The following is a 19,813-nucleotide window of genomic DNA, read 5'->3' as shown; positions in this document are numbered from 1 at the left end:
CAGGTCTCTTGTTAGCAAATTCTCTCAGCATTTCTTTGTCTGTGAAAAATTTAAGCTCTCCCTCAAATTTGAAGGAGAGCTTTGCTGGATAAAGTATTCTTGGCTGGAAATTCCTCTCACTCAGAATTTTAAATATATCGTGCCACTGCCTTCTCGCCTCCATGGTGGCTGCTGAGTAGTCACTACTTAGTCTTATGCTGTTTCCTTTGTATGTGGTGAATTGCTTTTCTCTTGCTGCTTTCAGAACTTGCTCCTTCTCTTCTATGTTTGACAGTGTGATCAGTATATGTCTCGGAGTGGGTTTTTTTGGATTTATTCTATTTGGAGTTCGCTGAGCATTTATGATTTGTGTATTTATGTTGTTTAGAAGATTTGGGAAGTTTTCCCCAACAATTTCTTTGAATACTCTTCCTAGACCTTTACCCTTTTCTTCCCCTTCTGGGACCCCAATGAGTCTTATATTCGGACGTTTCATATTATCTATCATATCCCTGAGGTCCATTTCGAGTTTTTCAATTTTTTTTCCCCATTCTTTCTTTTATGTTTTCATTTTCCATTCTGTCATCTTCCAGGTCACTGATTCGTTGTTCAACTTCCTCTAGTCTTGTACTATGAGTGTCCAGAATCTTTTTAATTTGGTCAACAGTTTCTTTAATTTCCATAAGATCATCCATTTTTTTATTTAGTCTTGCAATGTCTTCTTTATGCTCTTCTAGGGTCTTCTTGATTTCCTTCATATCCCGTACTAGGGTCTCATTGTTCATCTTTAGTTCTTTGAGTAGCTGCTCTAGGTGTGTCTCTTCTGGTCTTTTGATTTGGGTGCTTGGGCTTGGGTTATCCATATCGTCTGGTTTTTTCATATGCTTTATAATTTTCTGTTGTTTTTGGCCTCGTGGCATTTGCTGACCTTGATAGGGTTCTTTTAGGGTTTGTAGACCAGTTGAAGTCCTTATCTCTAATTTATCAGATCTACAGCTTCGTGGAGTACACTTTCTCTAACTAACCAGCAGGTGGCGTCCACGAGCCACCTGTTCTCCACAAGCCAGATCTCCCCTGCTTAGCCTTTTTGGTGAGTGGGGGAGTGAGTCTTGTGGGGCCCAATTGGTGTCCCAAGCTTGCGTGTGTAGTTGGTGTTGCCTGCCCTGTATGTGGGGCGTGTTTCTGGGCAGTCGGGGAGGGGGGGTGGCCCTAACAATCAAATCTCCCTGATGATCCTAGAGTTTTAAAGCTACTGCAATAGTCTAATCCTTCAGTTCAGTCCTGCCACAGTTTGTCTCTGCCACTGACCCACAAGTCTTTGGTATTGGCGTATGGCTCCTGAGACTTGCAAGTGGGCCCCTCTTCCAGGCTGTGCACCCCGGGTCCTCTCTTGAGGGATGACTGTGCTATGTCACAGGTGAGTGCCGTCCCCCCAGGGCAGTTCTGGGCTGCTGGGCTGTGTTGGGAGGCTCCCAGTCTGCTCAAATGATGGCTGAATGGGGCTCTGTTAATTCACACTGCTCCCCCTTCCCAGCTCTGGGACATTCAGCTGAGGTTGCAGGGAAGGCTAATGTCCACGCCCAGTTTTGTGGTGTGTGCCTGTTATTTGAAGCACTTCCGTCACACTGGGTTGTCTGGGGCAGCTCTGGGCTATGGGGCTGGCGATGGGCAGGAGTGTTTCCTGTCCACCAGGATGGTGGCTGTGAGCGGACACCCCCCTTTTCTTGGGAAGTTGTGTTGTTTAGTGAATTTTCTCAGCCACTGGATTATTGCCTTTTGTCTCAGAGCTCTCTTAGTTCTGCTCTTGACTTGACGTGCCCAAATTTCAATTCTTTGAAGCTTTCTGTATTGAGCTTCTTAGAGTAATTGTTTTAGAAAAAGCAAAAAGGATTAAAAAAAAAAAAAAAACGGCCCTCCTCAGAGATCTAATGGGTTATTGAAATGCTAATAGACAAAGCAACCAGGGCCATTAAGGAAAGGTGCCCAGGGCAGAGAGATCAGCCTTGCTTCGGGATTTGCATATGCGCCTCAAGGCCTGATCTCCGCCCTTCCCCTTTCTGTGTTCACCAGAACTCCAAAAATCCTCTGCTTTTATTTTGGAGTTTTTCGTGTTGTTTTTTTTCTATGCCTGTCTCCTCTCTGCTGGGCTGGCTGCTCTCAGAGTCTCTGGTGTCTGGCCTCAGTCTATCTATGGTTGGAGTTTGAATCAGTAGAATGAGTTTCCGGTAAGAGCAGCCACTGCAATTCTCCCTTCTCCTTCCTGGAGCTGACAGCCCCTCCTCCCCCGGGACTGAGCCTGGCAGGGAGGGGCGCGGGTCCCCTGGCCGCAAAAACTTACAGATTTCGCTGATCTCAGCAGTTCCACGTTTTCATGAGTGTTGTATGAAGTATGCCCAAAGACAGATTGCTCTGTGGTGTCCAGTCCACGCAGTTCCTGGCTTTTTACCTACTTTCCTGGAGGAGTAACTAAAACATACAGCTCACCAGTCTGCCTTCTTGCCCCGCCTCTCTAAATCTGGAAGTTTTAAATGTCAAACAAAATACCTGAAATAATTAGTCTTGACCAATCTTTAATATTCTTCATGTAAATTATGTACTATCTCTATGAATAGACCTAGGAAACGTTAACTCTAGCAAGAATTCAAAATTTCACATAGACACAGATTTGAGTGAGAATTTCAAAGTGGGGCAGATAAGAAGTTGTGTCTTCCAGTAGGATTATATTTTTCTTGAACAGAAAATGAATTGGACCCAGATTTTACCAAAGCAAATCAAATATTGGACATTTATGTAACATAATGCATTTTCCAAATGGAGTTTATAAATAAAATAACTTTTTATCTATTTGGTAGATTAGTCTTTCACAGGATGACGCATTTTGTTGTTCTCTACAGAGAGCACGTCCTGAGACAAATCTCTGAAGGAGAGCACAGAAGTACTAGGAGGCTTGGGTCTTATTTGCTGGCAACTCGGTACATGCTGGATGCAGATGCTGTGTTAAGGGTTTTATACACAGGATCTCATTTAAACCTTACAAACAACCATACCAGCCAAGTAGGCAAGGAAACAAAGCTCGGACAGTTCAGTTATGTGCCTAAGGTTACCACAACTAGTACAATCAGAGGAAGAACCTAGACTCAAATTTAGACCTCACTCCAGAGCCCACTAGCATTCAACCACCTCATAGGGGCCTCTCTGAACTGAGAAATGTCAATTAAATTTGAATATGACAAGACGATGTTGTGGTCCATTCGGCTGTTTTCCTAAAGCCAATTGCTCTGATCCACTGGACAATCTCCAGGGCATTTGGAGGGCTCATTTTGATCAAGTAATGTCCAGCAAAGATATTTACTTATGCTTTTCACTATGAGTCTTAATACAAATAAACCAAAACTTTTGAAGAAGGCCTTCTGCATCAGAAGGCCCTGTGAAGAAAAGGGAGGCCTCTGGGGACAGTTTACATTAAAGATTCTTTTTAGTTACATTTCGAATTATGAACTAATTCAAATAAACAGTATAGAACTTAAAATAATATAACAGGTACCTATTAAGCATCTCTAAGGTTAAGCAGATGCTAACAGACAGTGCTGGAGTAGGGGTACATTGCTATCCACTCCTGAGATATCCTGTTCTGTGCAGAGAGCTCTACTATTGTCATAGGCCCGGACTCTTGCTGATGGTTGTTCCTGCTCATGGGAGGTGGGAGTGGGGTAGGAGTGGGGTGGGAGTGGGGTGGGAGTGGGGTGGGAGTGGGGGGTCTTCCCTGAATGGCAAGTTTGGGAACAGGACCTACTTATGCTGACAGCTGTCCCTTGCTCCTGTTTTTCCATTTATTTATTTGTATTTATTTATTATTTTTTACTTTTTATTTTGAAATACTCTCAAACTTAAAGGACAGTTTACAAAATCCCACACAGAGAACTCCAACATATCCCTACTTCCCCAAATATACAACCCACCAATTTTAACATTTTGCCACAATTGCTGTATCATTCAGTCTGTCATCCACTTTCTGAAAACTTGAGGGTAGGCTGTATCATCATGCCTCTTGAACACAAATACTACCATGTACATTTCTGAAGAACAAGGATATTCAACTATATAATCACCTTAAATGCAATTATCAAGTTTAAGAAACTTAACATTGATATAAAGCTTACAGTCCATATTCCAATTTTTTCATATGTCCTTTGAGCCTTTTCTCCTCCCTTGCTAGATCCTATCCAGGATCATGCATTCTATTTAATTGTCATTATCTCTAGAGTTGCTCTTTTTCTTCTTCTTTTTTTAAATTGTGGAAATATATATACAATTTAAACTTTCTCATCTCAAATATTCCCAAGCATACCATTAAAGGGATTAATCACATTCACAATATTGTGGTATCCTCACCACCTTCTATTACTAAAACTTACCCATCTTCCCAAACCCATTATGCATTAACTCTCCATTCCCCTGCCCCTGACCCCTGGAAACCTGTACTCTAATCTCTCTCTATGAGCTTGTATTCTGCAATACTTTCTTTGTGCTTACCATGGGTCTTAAATTTACATCCTAAACCTATAACAATCTCATTTGTTTTGATACATACTTGACTGCCATGGTATATGCAAACCATGTTCCTTTACCTCTCCATCCTCCCATCTTTATATAGTTCTCATCACAAATTATATGCTTATACACTGTTAGTCCAAAACCACTGATTTATACATTTACCATACAGATTCTGTGGGAAGAAAATAATGGAGTCACAAACCAAAAGTACAATAGCACTGGCATTTATATTTACCCATGTCATTACCCTCACTAGAGATCTTTATTTCTTCATGCAGTTTCAATCTATTGTCTAATGTCCTTTCCTTTCAACCTACAGATCTCTCTCTAGGAACTCTTGTAGGACCAATCCAGTGGCAATGAAATCCCTTAGCTTTTGTTTATGTGGGAATGTCTTCATCTCTCTTTCATTTTGAAAGACAGTTTTGCTAGATATAGAATTCTTGGTTGGCAACTCTTTGCTTTCAGCCCTTTAAATATGTCATCCCACTGCCTTCTTGTCTCCATCATTTCTGAAGAGAAATCAGCACTTAAATCTTTTTGAAGCTCCCTTGTATGTGACATATTGCTTCTCCCTCATGGCTTTCAGAATTCTGTCTTTATCTTTGACAAGTTGATTATAAATGCCATGGTGTGAGTCTGAATTTTTCCTGTTTTTTTTTTTTTTTTGGAGTTTGTTGAGTGTTTTGGATGTGCATCTTTCATTAAGTTTCTGAGGTTTTCAGCCATGATTTCTTTGAATATTCTCTCTGCCCCTTTCTCCCTTTCTTCTCTTTGTGGGACTCCCACAATGCATATATTGGTATGCTTGATGGTATCCCACAGGTTCCTCAGGTTCAGTTCACTTTTCTTCATTCTTTCTTCTTTCTGTTCCTCAGCCTTCCCTTCTTCCTTTTGAAAGCTTGCTTACCTGAGGGAGAATATACTCTCCATTGCTCTCTGCCATCTGAGGGAGGTCTGTGGGGTGGTGACTGGGTGAGCACTCGTGTCTATTTTGGGGGATCCAGTGTTTGTGATTCCAGACCTCAGCCACATTTTCATCATCTACTTACCCAGTAATAAAGTTGATACATTGTTCCTTGTCTGTCTTACACTCTTTCTTTTATTTGTTTCAGAAGTTAGGTGAGAAGAGGGGTGCTATTTGGGGATCTCTTAAAGCTGAACATTAAAATTGTTATGTTTCAGAGTTCTACTTTTTAAAATAAATAAATTTTAACAATTATAGCTACCCCACACACACACACTCCACCCCATTTCCTTCCTCTGCCTTCCCCAGTCTAACCACTAACCTGAATATATCCTTTTTGTGAATGTTTTGGTATTTTTACTATATAGATGTATGTCCATAAACAATAGTATATTGTTTTATGTATTTTAAATTATATAAAATATTATTATGGACAGAAAGTAGACTAGAGGTCACCAACGACTGGTGGGAGGAGATTCAGAGTGTGTTGCTTAATGGGTACAGAGTTTCTGTTTGGGGTGATGAAAATGTGATGATGGTTGCACAACATTATGAATGTAATTAATGCCACTGAATTGTACACTTAAAAATGGTTAAAATGGCATTTATTTTAAATACATTTTACCACGATAAAAATTTAAATATATGTATTTTTACTCATTTACCTTTTTCATTCAATATTGTTTTCCATGTTGATACCTAGGTAGACCTATTCATTCATTTTTAACTACTGTACAGAATTTCACTGTATGAATAAGCTGCAATTGTGCTTTTCCATATTTTCTTCAGAGTGAACAATACTGCAGTTGTTATTCTTGTATATGTTTCCTTGTACAAATATGCAAGAGATTTTTCTATGGTAGGTATCCATATGATTTAACAAATACTAACTGATATAACAGATAAATCCCGAAATCTCAATAGCTTCCCATAATGAAAATTATGTAAAGTTCAAATAGATGTTGGGCAGGGCGGGAAGGATGGCTCTCTGTTCCATAGAACCAAACAGAGCCCCAGAGAGATGGATGTTCTGCCTCCTTTCAAGATCAGTCTGTTTGTCAACATCCAGCCAGCAGATGGAGAAAGAGAAAGCTTTTTAACCACTTTGACCCAGAAATGACACATATCACTTCCACTCACTTTTCTTCCATGAGAACCAGTGTTCCCAAATGCAAGGCAGCTGAGAAATGTAGATGGAGGTTGGGCAGCCTAATCTCAGAAAAGTACTCTCCCTATGGAAGTGGAACATAAAATTTTGGAGGACAGTTGATGATTTCTCCCATAACATCTATAAGTAGTATTGCTGGTTCTTTCATGTAGGAGTTATTCACCTCAGATTTTCTTCCCTGGTCTCCTCTTCATACTAACATGGTGTTACAGGCTTTGAGGTTTGGTAGCAGCAGAAATATGTAGAATTATGACTGGCTTCTATCTCACCATCATATTTGGTGGTACAATGAATAAAAACCATCATTTTAGCTGTAAATTTTAGTGGTGGGGGAAAGGGAAGGCAATATAGCAGATTCCATTCACTGTCACTTTTCCAGACTTTGATTGAGGTTTTGATAAAGCCCTCAATTACTGCAATGCCCAGAGCCCACACCAGGAAAATTCTTGTCAATTTATAGGAATGGAATAGAAGATCTAATTGGTTTTACCCAAAAGTTATTCCAACAGAAATATCAAGGGCAGGGTTTCTGAGGCCATGACAGGTAGAGAACTTCTTGGGGGCAGATGAGAGATGGAGCTTGGCCACCCCATCCTTAGAAAATCTAGGTTCCCCTCAGAACCTGTGTGCTCTCAGGTCAACTAACCCTGACAGAAAATAAGAAACAGAATTCTACCAAAAGGACTCGGAAACAACATAAAACCAACTCTACACATATTTACATTCTTTTAATGTTTGAATTTGCTTTGTGAATGCATGTGTGAGTGTGTGAAAGAGAAAGATATAGTAGTCAGTCCTACTGCCCACTGAGAATGTCTACTGAGAATGCAGTTTCAAATTAAGGATTAAAATCTAGTGAAAGTGGATATACTAATTATGATGTGAAATTAAGGGAAAGGAAAGCCAGATATTACAGATTTTACTTGTTTTTTTTTAAGATGGTACTTCTTAAGTTCCACCCTCAACAAGATCAGCCACTCCTTATGAAGATGATGCTCAGTTGGGAGCCACTTACCCTGAAGGACCAGGGCAAGAAGCCTCAAACTTGGTCGTGGGGCCATGGGCAGAGAGGGAGGGGAAGGGCAACAGAAGCAGAATATTCCCAGGAATGTAATCATGAAACATATCCTTTAGATAAACATATCCTTATAAAACTATTAAATGTGCTTTTGCAATTGTGATGTGCATCTAATCCCCTTTTATGACCAGGAGAGAAAATAAAACATTTAGTTTTATGTGTTCTGTTTGCAGCAGAGCTCTCTGAATTGCATAGGGCCATCTTGCCAGTTAACGCATTTTGCATTAAAATGTCCCTGACCACGGTCTCATGAGTCTGACACCCGGCTCGTTCAAGATGAGGCTTTTGCTGCTTCTGGTGGCGGGCGTCGGCCATGGTCCAGAGCGAGGCCTCGGCTAACCTGGGCAGTGTGCCTAGCAAGAGACTAAAGATGTGGTATGCCATGGGGCCACTGCTCAAGTTCCAGATTTGTGTTTCCTGAGGTTATAGGTGGGTGTTTGAGGAGTACATGCAGGTTATTAGCCAGCGGTACCCAGACATCCGCATTGAAGGAGAGAATTACCTCCCTCAACCAATACATAGACACATAGCATCTTTCCTGTCAGTCTTCAAACTAGTATTAATAGGCTTAATAATTGTTGGCAAGGATCCTTTTGCTTTCTTTGGCATATAAGCTCCTAGCATCTGGCAGTGGGGCCAAAAAAATAAAGTGTGTGCATGTATGATGGTTTTCTTCTTGAGCAACATGATTGAGAAGCAGTGTACGTCAACAGGTGCATTTGAGATAACTTTAAATGATGTTATCGCTCATTTGGTCTAAGCTGGAATCTGGTCACCTTCCATCCATGTAACAGCTTGTTCAAATTCTTGACAATGAAATGAAGCTCAGTGTTCACATGGATTCAATCCCTCATCAATCATAGCCCCACCTATCAGCACTGAGAACTCTATTACATTAAGACATTTTTGCAAGAGCAGCATGACTGACATTATGAAGGCCTGTACTGAAGGCAGCAAGCTGTTAGTACAGACCAGATGCATTTGGCAGGCTCATTGTACCTCTTGGAAAAACTCAATGCAAGACAGTTTTTCAGTGCTGTCTCATTTTGGAATTCTGCACATTTGTGGAGTGCAATAATGATATTGCATAGCATTTTTTTAATTTAGCCAGTTAATAGTTTTAAAAATATAAAAATACTTGCAACTTTTTCTCTTAGTCATATTTGAAAAAGTAGAAAATTGAGTTACTATTTGATTTTTTTCAAACATGTCTGTTAAATCTGTTGTGATTTTATATGAATGTTTCTTTTTTATAGTTTAAAACCTATCTTTTTGGGAATACAATTGAAGTTCCCAAATACTTTATAAGAGTTTATCAGACATCACTAATTTGGTCATGTCCAATTCAAATAGTTTACAAAATATTGCAGATTGTGAACAGTGCACAGTGCATTCTACAAGATTATGGGGGAAAATCCTATATCCAGAGTACTCTACCAATGTGCGTGTGTGTGTGTATGTGTGTGTGTGATTACAAGAGAACTACTAAATGACCAATCGCTTTTTAAATCCTGTCGTGTAGTTCAAGTGTCTTACCTTGACCCATCTAATGAATTGATTAACTGGGCCTTTATACATAACTAAATAAAAAACTAAGCAGATATAAGTTAAATTAAAAAGTTTCAATTTATTGTGCAGTGTACCTGTTAACATATTTAACTATCGTCTGCCTATATTTCTATTTTTGACTTACAGATAATTTGGTAAGGGACACACTTTAGATTCACATGCAAATAATAGGTTCATTTACCAGTTTTAGAATAATTGAAACTTACCTCACTGAGAATAAGTACAATTGGACCTCTTTTACACTTTGATATTAGGGGAATGGAGAGCACTTAACTTGTCTCACATCATATCAATTTCTAAAAAAGGCAGCTTTTTTAAAAGCTTAAATTGATAAATACTATAAGAGTAATTTAGCTAAAATAGTAACCATAACATAGAAAAATACTCATAACACTTCAGTTTCCTATAGGAATAGAAATGGTTGACCCAAAAGTAGGTCTTGATTTGTTAGGGGAAGTCATGAGGTTTGAAGTAAAATTATGAGATAGTTCAACATTGGGTCCACCTAACACTTAGCATAGAATCTTATAATTAGTTTGTCGCTGAATATTTATTGAGTAAATGACAGATAATGATCCTGATTGTGACAGCTTGAGGGTTAAACATGCCATAATCTCTAGCTAACAGGAAGTTAGTCTGATAATTCACTGCAGGAAATTGATTAAATGGATCATCCTTTTAATTAAGATGCCAAATTTTTAACCTAAATTTTTCTTATGATGGAAAGAGTCAGTACAATTCAAGCTAAAAGTTCTTTAGAGATTATTAGCAAGATGTCATAACATTTTGTTATCTTTGACTAAAATCTTGTTGGTCTGTTTGTGTACAATGTATCCACACCACCCCCCACACCCATCTTCTTGAATATACTGCTGAATTTGTCTAGGCATCGTTTCCTCAGCTGATGGACATTCTACTTGAGTCTTAGTTAACCTTGTGGCATTTAGACTTTTACAACTGAGGGCTTGGCTCTACCTTTCTCTGTGTTCACCTTTGGTTGAATAACTTGTCTTTTGGAGAATAGCTTTAAATGACTGAGATACTGATTCAATCAGCTGTTTTGTTGAAACCCATCTCAATATTGTTGTTTTATGTTTGGCCATATTTAAATCTAGAATTTATAGAGTCTAATGAAAAAATTAGTGGAAAGCATGAATATAAAAAGGCAGAATAATAGAAAGAAAAATGAAAAGTAAAAAAAGAATATTTAAAATATAGCTTTATTCCTAACATTCTAAAACTTAGTTGCTTGTAAATTGTTGTGGCGTCAAGTTTGTAAATATCTATGCATTGTATTTGTAAATATCTATGCATTATATTAACTAGAAGACCATAGAATATGAAAGCAGGTTGGCTAATGTTATTGGGGTTTTCATGTTTGTTGCCATTATAGAGGAAATTAGTTGTTAGATTAATTTTAAAATGTTGGCAAAAAAAAAAAAAAAAATGTCCCTGACCGGCCTGACCTAAACCTGACCCAGACATCTGTTTTTTTCACATCCTGGCCTACAGGGCAGCATAGGAGACCCTTGGAGGAGGAGAGCTTGATAGTGTCTCTTGGTGATTCTGATATGAACCCCATCCAAACACCCACACTTGCTCATTTACTCCATCATCCTTGGGGAATAGTAGTTCTAAATAAAAGATCAAACTGGGCCATTATAATCTTCCACTCAAAAGAAAAATTAAACAAAACCAAGAGAGGGTTTTGCCAGCCTCCTCTTAACATGCTTAAAAGAAGACGAATTTACATGACAATTTTAATTGTGATCTTTGCATAATACTGCTGAGACATACCTGAGGCATGGACACTTTGTGGAATAATACTTTGCAAAGATCCCTATGGGTTCTGACTTAATTTTTGTTGTTGATGTTTTTTCTACAAATTCACTAAGCCACCTCGTCAAAGGAAATTCGTGACAAAGCTCAAGGCTAAGAGACCAGGGAACAAAGGGCTGGAAATAATGACCTGGTTTCACTAGATGTTACAGGAAAAGTACTGATTTATAGGTCACTGATTTTTCTAACAGAAGTGTCTGACTAAATTAGGTTATAGCCTGCAGGTCCTTCACCTGTCTCTCATATAAATAAAATTTCCCAAGAGTGCTTCTCAGCCCTGTTCATTGGATGACTGACACAAAGTCATTTGAGCTTGTATAAATTATCTTTTTTTTCTGGTTTCAGGATAGACTTAGTTCCCTCAAATGAGTAAGATATGAAAATTTGCTCAAGGCAACAGTGAGACATAAAATAAAACAGATTCTAAGAGAATCAAATGTCTAAGATTCTAGAATTCTATGATTCTAGGATATGGAATAGAAATTAATAGAAATTAATAAATAAGCAGATCTAGGATTAAAAGCTATGGCACAATTTGAAGACAATTCAAAATTTATTTTTAGACCATGTGTATATTTTAGAGATCTTGGTTTCAAACAATAAAACACATTCTAGCTAGCTTACGCAGAAAAAGAATTTTATTAAAGGAATTAAGCAGTTCTCAGAATCTCAGTAAGGGCCATGGATGCTATGAGACCAGGAGCCACATGCAAGTTACACAGCATTTGGCTCTGGGGACACCCCACTGCTTCTGTCCTGGGGACGGGAGGCCCAGCTCTTGCCCATGGTGGACACTAGAAGCTACTGCCTGACCCTCTGCCACTGGTCTCCGGAAGACGCTCTCTCTCCCTCTACCTGCCAAGATAGATTCTGTGAGGAACCTCACTCATCTCCGTGTGGAGGTCTCAATTGGGTGGAGCCAATTGATGGAGCTTGAGCCCTATATCTTCCAATTAAAGATGGGAAGAGAGTTTCCGAATTCTTTGGAAAGGCAAAAACTCAGAAATTAAAACATTCTCCAAGTATAAGATAGGCTTAAAGGTAATGGGTGGCCACAGGACATGACAGAGAAGTAGCATCACCTCATCTTCCCTAGCTGCCTGGACAGGCCAGGTCACACCTCTCTGAGGGAGCTAATGTCCAGCAGACCCTCGACCATGGGAGATGGGGAATGGGAGAGAGTTGGCAGATAAATTCCTTTTCCTTCGTTTCTCCTGATGGGCTGTCCTGAAATGCAATCGCTCATTTGGTCTCACTGAACACATCCCCCTAAGAGAGAGAATTAACTATACTTGCTACCAACGAGTGGCCTATTCAAAGCTCTGTCACTTTGCCCCTCCCTCACATCCATTTTATCTCACTCTTGCATCTTGGTGCCATACTTCCCAAAAAGGAGGATGCACATAAGCTTTGCCCTTAGACTCTGGTTTCTAAGGAAACCAAGCCTACATGAGAGTTGTATTGTAGATGCAAGGTAGACTTACCAGGTCTTTGCCTGATCTCTCTGACCAGCTTCAACTCTTTTCCCTAGAACTAATATTAGAAGCTCGTGCTGATTTGTAAGCCTGCATTTGGCATAACCATCACTCATGCTGAAAACCTTTCTACTACCTCGAATTTATTTTTGCCTCATGTGCAAAGAAAGAATATTCACGGGGGGGACTGGGATGCGAGGCTGGGGGAGGACGAATTAACTTGTCAATTCTTTCAGAGTCACTGAGTCTCCTAGCTTCTAGTTCAACTGCTTCATTCTTTGCTATAAGTCATGCTGAATTTCTTGTTATTCCCTGAACAAGCTGTGGTACCTTATTTCTCTGTGTCTGGGATTATTCTCTCTTCAAAGAAGCCATTTGCCCTTCCTTCATTAGTTCAATTAACTGCTTCTTGTCTTTGAAAACTAAGCTCTTGGGTGTCACCTCCTTAAGGAAGTCCTCCTGAGGACCCCCTACCACAACTCTAATTTTTGTCGATCTGCGTGTTCCTAAAAAACCCTGTGCGTCGTATTTACATGGGCCACATTGGAACTGAGCTCTGGGTCTATTGGCCTATCTTTGTTAACACATTGGTCAACTTTGTGAGAGCAAAGAAAATATCTCATTTGGCATTGTAGCCCTAGCATCAAGCATTGTAACTAGCACATAATGACCATCCAATAAAAAGTTGTGGAATGAATGAATTAATAATATTTATGTAGAATAACAGACTGAATAGTTCTGATCAGGGTCACTGTGCCACATTATGGCAGTGTCTGCCACAAAAAATATCCCTTACCCCAGCCTTTCTCTGGGTGGAAGTGCTGCACCACTCTTCCACCCACCTATGAGATACAGTCAGTAACTGCACTGCATAACCCCAGTTGAAAAATCTCTGTAATTCCCCTAGAAAGAAAGAAAACTTGATGAAAGGGCTCAGTGTCATGTTTTTTTCTTGGTTCATGAGGGAGTGAATGAGGATGATAAAAAACTAAATTATCTATGAACAAAAACAAGCAAAGTATAATTTCACCTAGGATTCGCCTCCTAGATAACCAATGGTTTTGTCATTCTTGTACTACTTCACCAATGGACAAAAAGAGTTGTTAAGGAGAGACATCTAACTCTTCCTATATTTGCAACCCTCTGTCTCATATGTATAAAGTTCGTCTTCATTTTAAAGGCTGGTCCAAATATGTCCTAATTTTTGGTTTATAACAAATATTTAACAAATATTTATTGATCCATTTAACAAATATTTATTGATGCCCTCGATGGGCCTGTTCTAGGCATAAGGATGCAGCAGTGGACAGAACAAAGATCATGCCTCGTGGATCTGGCATTCCAGTTGGGAGAGAAGTACATACATCGTAACTGTATTCAGTAATTCTTTCCTTCAACAAATGTTTATTAAGCGCTACTAGGGCCTGGTGCTAGTGGCAGAGATTCAGGGAGGTTACCCTCTGGAGGAGAAAAAGGACTTTAATCAAATCCACACACATAGATAATGAATGGTGATAAGTGTTGCAAAGGAAAGGCAGATTAGTCCTGATCCTGAAGGATCAGGACTAAGAAGATAAAGGGAGGGTTAGAAGTTCATCCTAGATAGAGCCACCAACATGGCAAAGGGATTCTGGCATATTCAGTTGCTGAAAGAACCCTGGGGACCTGGAGAACCAGGAGAGAAGGAGAGGGAAACAGGAAAGGTGGTCAGGGGCCAGATCATGCAGGAATTTGTGGGTCATTTAAGGAGTCTGGTCACACAATTAGAAAATGATGGATCACAGAAGATGGAATGAGGTTGTTGGTAAAAATTAGTTCATAAATTCCAAAGTTGCTAATGTCTATTCTTTTGGTTTACATCTTAGTGGAGGTAGTTGAGGGTTTTTTTTTTTTTTTTAAACTGCTTATATCATAGAAATTTGAAGTATTGAAAAATTCTAACAATTTTCACTAAAAAAAGTTCTTGGATGTAATATAAAATTTCAGAAACTGAATCTATTTAAAAGGCTAAATGTGGGTTGGCTATATTTGAGAGTCTGAATATGAGAGGAAATAAGTTTTTTTGTGTCAGTGTTTCAACTGGTATGCTCCTTCCTACCCCCATTACTAGCATATCATAACAAGAACATTCTAATTTTCATGCATAAAAAATGAAAATATTTTTCTTTTGACAAGAACCTAATACAGCCTCTGTCCTGTGACTTACTGTTTCTCAGGTGACATCTGGTGGATAAAAACTGAAATGCAGCTTTACATAGTTTAAGAAAGGAGGCTCTCTAATTCTATTGGAAAGAAAACGCTAAAGAATTTGAGCTGCCTTGTTTGAAGGTCAATTTTACTTATATTTTTTGGTATTCTATTATTCACAGTAGACAGGCCTTATGGTATAAGCTGTGATGGAGAGAACTCGAGAGTGGGATTTGGCAGGCTTTGTGTCCTACTCAAATAATTAAGCAGTTAAATGACTTGATTTTGTTATTGCTTCCAAAGTGAAGAAACAGGTTAACTACAAAAGAACAAGAATCAGACTGACATTGCACTTCTTAGTGGCAAACTGGATAGAAAAGATAGGGAAACAATATCTTCAAAGTTCTGAGGGAAATTTTCCTTAAGTCTAGAGTTCTCTACTGAGCCAAACTGTCCTTCACATGTGAGCAAAATAAAAGCATTTTCAGACATGCATGGGTATGAAAGTTAGCCTTTCACTAGTCTTCTCTGAAAAAGCTACTAATTTAAAATGTCATCTTTATCTTGCACTAAATTCTCATATATTCCTGGTTCTGGACTTTATGTATTCTACTCCAATAAATATTTCACACAGCATATCCCTCATCATTTTTTTTTCTTTCTGAAATTTTCTTATTATTTCTTTTGTTTGTGTTTCTTTATAAGCTTTAGAACCAGATTATGCCATTTGAAATTTCTACTTATATGTTTGTTGTGGTAATAAATTTATTAACTTATTCTTTCACATATTCAAAAATGTAACAGTGATCAGACAAACAAAATTCTTGCTAGAATGGAGCTTACATTTCAGTTTATTTTTAGGTTTTTTCTTTTGTGCTATTGTAAATTGGACCTTTATTTCCATCATGTTTTATAACTGGTTATTGTTTGTATAGATGGCGACAATTTATATTTGCTCACTAAATTTTGTATTAACCATCTCATGAGTTATACTGTTTGCAATAGATTTATAATTGAGTTTTTAAAATTTTCCAGGTATAAAATTATCTGTAAATAGTAATTGTATTGCTCTTCCATCTTCCAACGTTTGTACTTATAATGCCTTTCTATTATCTAATTGCATTGCTTAAACCCCCATAATTATGTTAAATAATAGCAGTGATTATAAAATCCTTGTCTTGTTCTTGTTTTAATGGGAATGCTTCTAGTATTTCATCCCTGAGCATAATGCTGGCCTTCGGGAAATATCCATCTTTCCTACATTATTAAGATTTAAAAAAAAACAAGTGTGGGTATTGAAGTATCAAATGTCTTTTCAGCATATTTGGAGAATATCATGTAATTTTTTCCTCTTTTAATCTATTTTATCAATCAGAGTTCAGTTGCAGAAAACAAAGGGACTTAATACAGAAAATCAACTGCTAATAAGTCACTGGAGAACTGGAGGAGCAGATTGTCTAGGAGTAACCCCCAAAACCCCCCGGGAAGTGGCCGACCAAGAGACCTGCTACCTCTGTTGCAGTCAGGAAGTCACCACTCCCATCCTTTAGCTCCAGCGGCATACCATCTTGTAATCTGGAAACAAGAAGCTGACACCAGCTTCTCTTATCTTTCATCCCCTGGATTAGGAAATGAGTGCTAGACCTGTCAACTCCAGAGTTTCACCATGTCTGCTACAATCTACACAGAATGGATGCCTCAGGCACCACCACTTTCCCTATTTAGCTGAATTCTGAAATCAAGTTTCACAGAAGTGCATCTGCATGGCAGAGCATCAATCACATTGAGGACTTTAGCTGCAGGGAAATGAGAATTCTTTGCTTTCCAGCCTCTACAGTATAGGATGACACACTAGAAAGATGCTGAGTGAGCCAATTGACAGTATCCCACCGCTTATGAATATAGCGAATAATATCGAATCATTCTTGCAATCCTGAGGAAAAGCTGTTTTTCTTTTGATTCTTTTAAGGTGCTGATAGACTCAGTGTGCCAGTTTGAATGTATTGTGTCCCCCAAATGCCATTATCTTTGTGGTCTTGTGGGACAGACGTTTTGGTGCTGGTTAGATTGGCTTGGAATGTGCCCCACCCAGCTGTGGGTGGTGACTTTGGTGGGATACTCCCATGGAGATGTGACCCCACCCATTCAGGGTGGGCCTTGATCAGTGGAGCCATATAAAACATGCTGACTCAAAGAGACTGAACGGAGTGCAGCTGTGAGTGATGTTTTGAAGTGCAAGCTTGCTAGAGAGGAACATCCTGGGAGAAAGCCATTTTGAAACCAGAACTTTGGAGCAGACGCCAGCCACATGCCTTCCCAGCTAACAGAGGTTTTCCGGATGCCATCGGCCTTCCTCTAGTGAAGGTACTTGATTACTGATGTGTTACCTTGGACACTTTATGGCCTTAAGACTGTAACTGCATAGCCAAATAAACCCCCTTTTTATAAAAGCCAGTCCATCTCTGGTGTTTTGCATTCTGCAGCATTAGCAAACTAGAACACTCAGTTTGCTAAAATTTTGGTTAATGTTTTGATGTCAATAACCATAAGTTATTTTTGTCAGCAGTTTTCTTTTTTGTGCTCTGGCTGTCAGTTTTGGCTACGAGTTTACGCTACTTTCATTACTAGAATTTGGAAGCTTTCCTCTTTTGTCTCTGCTCTGGAACAATTTAAAAAGCATTAAAGTTTATAGTGCTTAAAGATCTTAAAGATTTGGTAAGATTAGCCTGCTCTTTGGGAGGTTAGCTCTTTGACAAGGATTTCCTTTTTCTTAGGTTTAGGTTTTAAATATTTAATGTTTTAGATTTTTAATTCACTGATTTTACTAAATTATATTTTCTTAGAAAGTGATTATTTCCTCTGGATTTTCAAATTTATTTGCAGAGAGTTGAACAAAATATACTCTAATGATTCTTTTATTTTCCTATGTACTTATTATTAATATTTGTGTTTTCTTACTTTTTGTTCTTGATAGGTTAGCTAATGGTTTAATCTATCTGAATTTGTTAAACTTATTCATTGGGGGGGCCATCATTTTTCTGTTTTTTATTTCATTATTTTCTTTCACATTTCCTAATTCATTTTTCCTGCTTTTCTTTTTTGGTTTATTTATTTTTCCCTACTTTCTAGAACTGGAAATTTAATTTATTTACTTTTCTTCTTTCATGTTTATTACTATAATTATTTAAGACCATTAATTTTCTTCTGAGGAATGCTTTAGCTGAATTCCATGAATACTAATATGTTTTGACATCAGTGTTTTCCAATTAAATTACAATTTTAGTTTTGTCTTTGTCTCTTGAATTTTAAGAGAGTCTTAAAGCTCCAGGTAATAGCAGCTGTATTTGCTAGGGTCTTTTTGTCGTCTCAGTTGTTTTGCATTGTGATCAGAGAATTCTATCTACAATTTCTGCTTTTTGGTATTTATTTAGGTTTCCGTGACCTAAATTTATGGTTGATTTTTTTTTTTATTAGAGCAGTTGTAAGTTTACAGAAAAATCATGCCCCAAGTACGGAGCTGCCAGTCATTGTAAACAGGCGGAGGCTCGGCGGCGTGGGAATGGGGCTCCTGAGGTCCGCCAGGGGCGCAGCGCAGGAGGCGGCTACCCCGCCTGCCATCGCGGCGTGAGCGCTAGGAGGCAGCAGCGGCGTCTGGGGCATGCGGTCTCCCGGCACAGGTGTGATGCTCAGGTAACAGAGAAGACCTTGGCCTCCTCTCCAGTAAGTCAGAATGACTGCGTGCTTCCTGCCTCCCACCAGCAGCCCCAGTGAGCACTGCAGAGTGGAGCCCGGCAGTGGTCTGACCCGGACCCCAGGCTCTGAAGTGAACGAAGTTTCCTGCGTTGGACTGAATAGGCGAGCCCTCATCTTCCATGACAACTCCACGAGCCTCTTGGCATAGTGTCTGATGATGAGAAAGACCATGGAAAGAAAAGAGGAAATTTTAAGAAGGCAAAAAGGACGGAAAGCTATGCTGCCTTTCAGGAAGATAACTCTGGAGATGAAGCTGAAAGTCCTTCCAAAATGAAAAAGTCCAAGGCAATCCATGTCTTCAAGAAGCACAGCTTTTCTAAAAAGAAGGAAAAGGACTTTAAAATAAAAGAGAAATCCAAAGAAGAAAAACATGAAGAAAAGCACAAAGAAGAAAAACATAAAAAGAAGTCGTCAAAAGGCTTGGCAGCAGCTGATGTTAAACAGCAGAAAGAAAAGAAGAAAAAGAAAAAGCCAATTCAGAAGCCAGAGGTGCTTCCGGTTGACAATCCGAGTTTCAAACCCAGTTTTGGAATTCCTCAGGCTGGTGCAGCGGAGAAGGCCATGATGTATGACGACATTCTGCTGTCAGCAGTTTTCCCAGAGTGTGTAGATTACGTTGAGAAGTACGGCGTGAAATATGAAGGAATCTACCGAGTTTCAGGAAGTAAAGGTGTTGAGCTAAAGGCAGCTTATGACTGAGAAGAGTCTCCAAACTTGGAGGAATATGAGCCAAATACTGTACCCAGCTTGCTGAAGCTAGACCTTCCAGAGAATTTGCTCACCAAAGAGCTGCTGCCTAGCTTTGAAGAGGCATGTGGGAGAAGCACCGAGGGTGAGATGGTGCCGGAGATCCAGCACTCCGGCATCAGCGCCTGCTGAAGTTGCTGCCCAAGCACAGCCATCTCCTCATTTCCTGGCTGATTGTACACATGGACCGTGCCATCTCCAAGGAGCTGGAAATGTAAAGGAACATATAGAACATTTCTGTAGGGCTCAGCTCCACCATTCAGATTAGCAATCTGTTTTTCACATGTGTGCAAGAGCTCTTTGGAAATGTTGCTCTAAAGCAGGTGACAAAGCCTGTTCGCTGGTCTAACGTGGCTATGATGCCCTTGCTACTCAGTGCCCAGAAGAGCTTCAAGGAGGAGATCAGAAGAAGACAAGTATGTAAAAGCTGGGCCAGGCCTCTGGGCCCTGAGGAACCAATCTTTGCCCTGGCCACATGGAGATTGAGTGTTTATTAG

The 19,813-nt window shown here is 39.3% G+C and overlaps 2 pseudogenes; both read left to right on the top strand.

The window, feature by feature from the left end:
- The first annotated feature begins 8,022 nt into the window (after positions 1–8,022).
- LOC119507705 lies at positions 8,023–8,609 on the top strand (annotated as a pseudogene).
- A 9,937-nt stretch (positions 8,610–18,546) lies between these two features.
- Positions 18,547–19,813, top strand: LOC119507704 (annotated as a pseudogene).

Source organism: Choloepus didactylus, chromosome 13, assembly GCF_015220235.1.
Source record: "Choloepus didactylus isolate mChoDid1 chromosome 13, mChoDid1.pri, whole genome shotgun sequence".
Lineage (NCBI taxonomy): Eukaryota > Metazoa > Chordata > Mammalia > Pilosa > Megalonychidae > Choloepus > Choloepus didactylus.
The sequence above is the reverse complement of the archived record's forward strand: the minus strand, read 5'-3'. Positions and strand labels throughout refer to the sequence as shown.